The sequence below is a fragment of the Vespula vulgaris genome, chromosome 4 (genome assembly GCF_905475345.1).
Source record: "Vespula vulgaris chromosome 4, iyVesVulg1.1, whole genome shotgun sequence".
In the NCBI taxonomy this organism is placed as follows: Eukaryota; Metazoa; Arthropoda; class Insecta; order Hymenoptera; family Vespidae; genus Vespula; species Vespula vulgaris.
Window position 1 is genome coordinate 8,807,501 of NC_066589.1, and position 5,410 is coordinate 8,812,910.

Below are 5,410 nucleotides of genomic sequence, written 5' to 3' on the forward strand. Positions count from 1 at the left end.
AGAAAAATTATAAAACTCGTGAAAAAATGATCACCCGTTAAGTCGGAACATCGAAGGCGGCACGGTAAGACAACACACTACTATGTGTGGTTTTGGTGCCGATGCATTAGAGCAACCCGACTCATTACCGCTGCCACAATTAAGGCCCAATTTCGGGGGCATAATGGCCGCCAATCTGACCGCACAAAAAGCCCGCGGTTGCTTTCTCTCCGTCTCTCCTAGCCTCCCAACTTCCCTCCTATCCTCTCCACCTATCCTCCCCACCCAACCTCCCTCCCAACCTCCTCTTTTATCCTTTCTTTCAAAGAGTAGAGTGAAATCATGGAGGCTGCCTAATAACCGAGCGAATTCACGGATCGGTCTGATTGGTCGAGCCACGGAATCCTAGTTTTCGTGTGCTCTCTAGTGCATAAAAGATCAAAAAACAAAAAAAGAAAAAGAGAGAAAAGAGAGAGAGAGAGAGAAAATACTTTCGAGAAAAAACGAGAAATCATTCAACTTTCTCTTTGAGAGACGCTACCGTTGATAAATATCAAGATTATTAATGCAAAATGATATATATATATATATGTGTGTGTGTCTGTTTGTGTATTTTATATTATATATATAAAATACACACACAGCATACACATACACACATACACACACATATATAGCTATATAACCGACAGTACCTACTTACTTCTTTCGCCATTTTCATAAAAGAAGAAAATCTATAAATCTAAAGGCGTAAGTATTTCCGACGATTGTTCACCGTCGTTCACTCTTGCTTTAATATAGTATCCTCGCGAGAGATCGCGTTACCACCGTTTATGGGGGATCCTAATGAGTGGAGTTTAGATACGAAACGATAAATTCTATTCGACGAGCGCCGTTCTATACGCATACACATACAAAAACATATGTATGTATATATATATATATATATATAGCTATGTATCTATACGAAGCTATTCATTTATATCGCGATGTTAACCCGTAAACGATGCTGGGAATACAAGAACTGAGAATGTTTCGTTTCCCCTCGTGTATTTTACCCACGACTTTAAACTTTCCCATTAATTAAACACTAACGTTTAAATACGAAAAGAGATGTACGACGGAACATTCGAAACAGTTATTACACCTTGTATTTCAAATATTGAACGTAAATGTTAAAGCAAGAATAATATGGTTATATATGTATATACATATGTATACACACACATACACACACACATATATATATATATATATATTTATATACATAAATACAAAATAAATTCAAACATGCAAATGGTTAATAACGACGTAGCATTAAAATCGCGTGACGGAGTATGCGAATTCGAGCGATATCGAAAAAGAAGAAAAGAAAAAGAAGAAAATAAAAAACCAACCGTGTCTATCGAACATTGGCTGTACCCTTCGCTTTTTCGAGCGTTAACGGAGTGACGCATGGAAAGGGGAGAGAGGGGTGGGGCGAGGGGCACGAGTGGGTGGATGGAGGAGGTGGGTGGAATGAAATAAAATACAATAAAAAAAGAATGAGGAAGGGTGGGATCAAAAAAAAAAAATGGAAAAATCGGAGTAATTCGTCCAACGTAAAATTCCTTTCCGGATCCACGGAAACTCGATCGAACGAATCGAAATAGGTCCAAAACGAAATATTCGAAAACTCGAACAATGTGCGAGAGAGCGAGCGAACGAACGAACGAATGAACGAAAGAGAGAGAAAGATAAAGTGTTACTCGTCTCTCTCTCTCTCTCTCTCTCTCTCTCTCTCTCTCTCTTTACACCCTGTAAAGCTTGCGGCGAGGGTAAAGGGAGGGGAGGGGAGTCGCGTCGCGACGTGGCCGTGGATCGGACAATGGTCGACAATGGGATCGCATTCGATTTTTGCATGCCAATTTCGCGCCCTGCATTGTACCGTAGACAATGCGCCAATAATTACGCTAAACGGCGACCATTCATACGCCCATTCGGTCGGATTCAAACCGCCTTTCCGTATCCATTATCGTTCTCTCGACGCACGGCGCAAATAATCGTTCCCCGTGAGTCTCGTCGGAGTTAAATTTTTCAAAAACGCGTATCCGCACGCACAGGTGTCGCTACAATAATCGATGCCTACCGATCATCGCTACGATTCTTTTTCTATCCTTTTTTTCTTCGTTTTTCTTCTCTTTTTTTTTCTTCCCGTTCCTTCCCACCTCCTCCTCCTCCTTCTCCAGCGCCTTCTGTTACCACTTCCTTTGCGACGCTACTATTTTTTTTTGTTTCATTTCATTTTTTTTTTTTATTTTTTTCTTTTTTTTCCAGAAGACAGTACCTCGTCGTAGAAGAGCGATTCATTGTCGGCTCTGGTTAATTACTGTAATTATTTTTATTTATATATATATATAAAGAATAAACGAGAGGTACGAGATACCTTAACGAAATGAGATAATGCAATTAAAAACGTACAACCGTGGGAGCAATGAGAAGAAAAAAGAAGAAAAGAAATACTTAATCTGGATCGTTAAATAATTTGTCCTCTCTCACATCTTTCCTTATTATTTATCGTAGGAAATAAAAAATATATCCAACGATACATACAATAATTTCAATCTCTTTTTCGATATATGTGCCGCCCTTTTATCATTCATCCCATAAAATTAAAATTATACGATCAATTCGATAATATCGATCCTTTGAAAAAAATCTTTTCACTCTTTCTTTCTCCCCTGATTTATTAACGACACGTTGTATTCCACTAGTAACGATGCGATACTGATTCATAACGAAATAAGATCAAAAAAAAAAGAAAAGGAAAAAAAAAAACAAGAACTTCCGTCCTATCCTCATCTCTTTAACGTCAAAAGATGTACCTCCTTTTATATCATGTATTATATTCTCCGAATAGAATATACAAAATCCTCCTTCAATAAATTCTTTCAAAGGAAGGAAAAAGTCTTCTCGAGTGAAATAAATAAATAAGTGTATACACAAAAAAAGTAAAGAAAAAAGAAAAATTAAAGGAAAGAAAAAAGAAACAAACAAACAAACAAGAAAAAATCTGCACTTGTACGGGACATAGCATGTGTACGTCGGTCATAACGAGAGGATGAATTTCCATCGAAAACTATCAGTGGACGTTTCTGAGAGAAGACACAAAGTATCCGTCTCTCTACGTTTGAAAAAAGAATCAGGAAAAAAAAGAAGAAAAAGAATAAGAAGAGGACGACGGCGAAGAGGAAAAAGAAGAGAAAGAAAAAGAGAGAAAGATAGAGAAATAGATAGATAGATAGATAGATAGATAGATAGATAGATAGATAGAGAAGGTGAATGCGGGTGCTCTGGACAAATCGGATTTCCTTTCGTTAGAGTCGTTCTACTCGAGCTTGCTCCTTACCCCTCCATTTCCACCTCCTCCTCGTTCCACCCCCATACCCCCTGCTGTTGTCCCTACCCCTGTCCCTATCTCCTGCCTCCTGCCTCCTGCCCTTTGCCTCCTCCTCCATCGGCTTCTTTCTGCTCCTCCTTTTTCACCTCCTGTCCTTCGTCGATTCATCGCATCTCGTTAGACACGTCTCGCGTGGAAAGAACGAAAGCACGAATAAGGATTCTGCGAGAGAAGAGGATGGGCTCGGTCGGGTAAAAAGAGAAAGAGAAGGACTAGGTCAAAGCGAACGAGAGAGAGAAGAAGAAGAAAGAAAGAGTGAGAGAGAGAGAAAGAGAGAGAGGGAGAGAGAGATAGAGAGAGAGAGAGAGAGAGTGAAAGAGGAGGATATGTAGAGGTGTGAGCCACGGTGCAGGGCTAACCGGTCGTTTATTATGCATCGAAATGCCAGCAACGATGCCACGCGAGTGGACAGGACGTTGTAAACGCTCCGCAAAAATGAAGTAACGGCTGGTGCTTTCTCTCTTTCTCTTTCTTTCTCTCTCTCTCTCTCTCTCTCTCTCTCTCTCTCTCTCTCTCTCTCTCTCTCTCTCTCTCTCTCTCATAACCTCATCTATATATATATATATATATACACACTCTCTCGTCTGAGTGATTCCGCGTCGCTCCGGGGTACTCCCTCTTCCTTTCACTCTCTTTCTTCGTCTTCTTCTTCTTCTTCTTTATCTTCTTCATCTTCTCCTTCTTCTTCTTCTTCTTCTTCTTCTTCGAACCATCGTCGAAAAGAGAGACTAACATCAAGATGAAGAAAGAAAAGGATAGCAATAGTTCTTTCTCTCTTTCTCTCTCTTTCTTCGTCTTTCTGTCTCTCTCATGGGACGTATCGATCCGAATGTTCGATTTAACGGGCGCGCGAAAGAGCAATACTTCGAATGCGCAAAACGAAACGAAACGAAACGAAACGAAAGGAGCGTTAATTATTTTTCCCTCGGAGAGAAGCGCAAGTAATGGCCCGTGAGAATCTTATACTTTCTTTCTATTTCCTTCTTTGCCATCGGATAAACGACGTCCTCCCGATGAAATGCGTCTTTAGAGAGAACGAACATGGTAAGCCTAAGGACGTGGAGATCCTTTTAATAAACTTTTCTCTCTCTCTCTCTTTTTTCTATTTTTATTCCATCCCTTTTTCCTTTTCTTTCGATTCGAGACAGAAGAAGAAAAATTGTCTAATTTCAATTCGATTCGAAAATTCTTGTTTCTTATTTCTTTTTAATTTTTTTTATTCTCTCCCCCACCACCACCGACAACAACATCATCACAACAGCAATCCCTTTCTCTTACAATTTCCAATACATATTTAGACGTAGCATTGGATAAAATATAAAATCGTATAGGCATTGGTTCCATAAGATAGCTATAGATGTAACAGGCGTGACCTTCGACCATCGGACACGACAGTTCGATAAAACGCAAGGCCGATCATGCGACAAACGTTATATAGGAGGAGGATTCTAATCGAGTCGGTCGGTGTTAGTTACGGATAGGCGTGTCGAGCTACTACACAACCGGTAATTACTTCGTACGTAGTGGCAGGTCAAACGATTATACCCGGTGTCTATAATCGGATTTGGACACGTTGTTGATCGATCAATGATCGAACGACGAGAAAAGAGACTATTAAACAACTCACCGTCACCACCGTTGTCGCCACCACGACCACCACCACCACCGCCACCGCCACCACCACCACCACCACCGATGTCGTCACCACCCCGTGGACGTGGACACGTCAATGGACGTAATCCTTCTTTGGTCCTTCCTTATTAAAACACTGCTGAGGTCACATCTTTCACGAACAACTATAACACGAAGACATATTATCGAAATAATAATAATAATAAACATTGTTTAAAAATAATGAAATAAAAATCTATTATATATATATATATATATCTTTTATATGCATTATACGTATAGGTATATATTGGTATATATACGTATTACGCATGTTTATATATCTATATATTTCTTTTTTACTTTATATACGTGTATGGG

General features: G+C 39.6%; 1 protein-coding gene across 1 annotated transcript in view; it reads right to left on the bottom strand.

Moving 5' to 3' along the window:
* The window catches only part of LOC127062981 (zinc finger homeobox protein 3), a 299,436-nt gene extending 294,374 nt beyond the window's left edge, over window positions 1-5,062 (bottom strand). The window contains exon 1 of the mRNA XM_050992048.1: window positions 5,046-5,062. The gene's annotated coding sequence lies outside the window, so the exon portion shown is untranslated. The remainder of the gene's footprint in view (window positions 1-5,045) is intronic.
* Window positions 5,063-5,410: the final 348 nt, after the last annotated feature.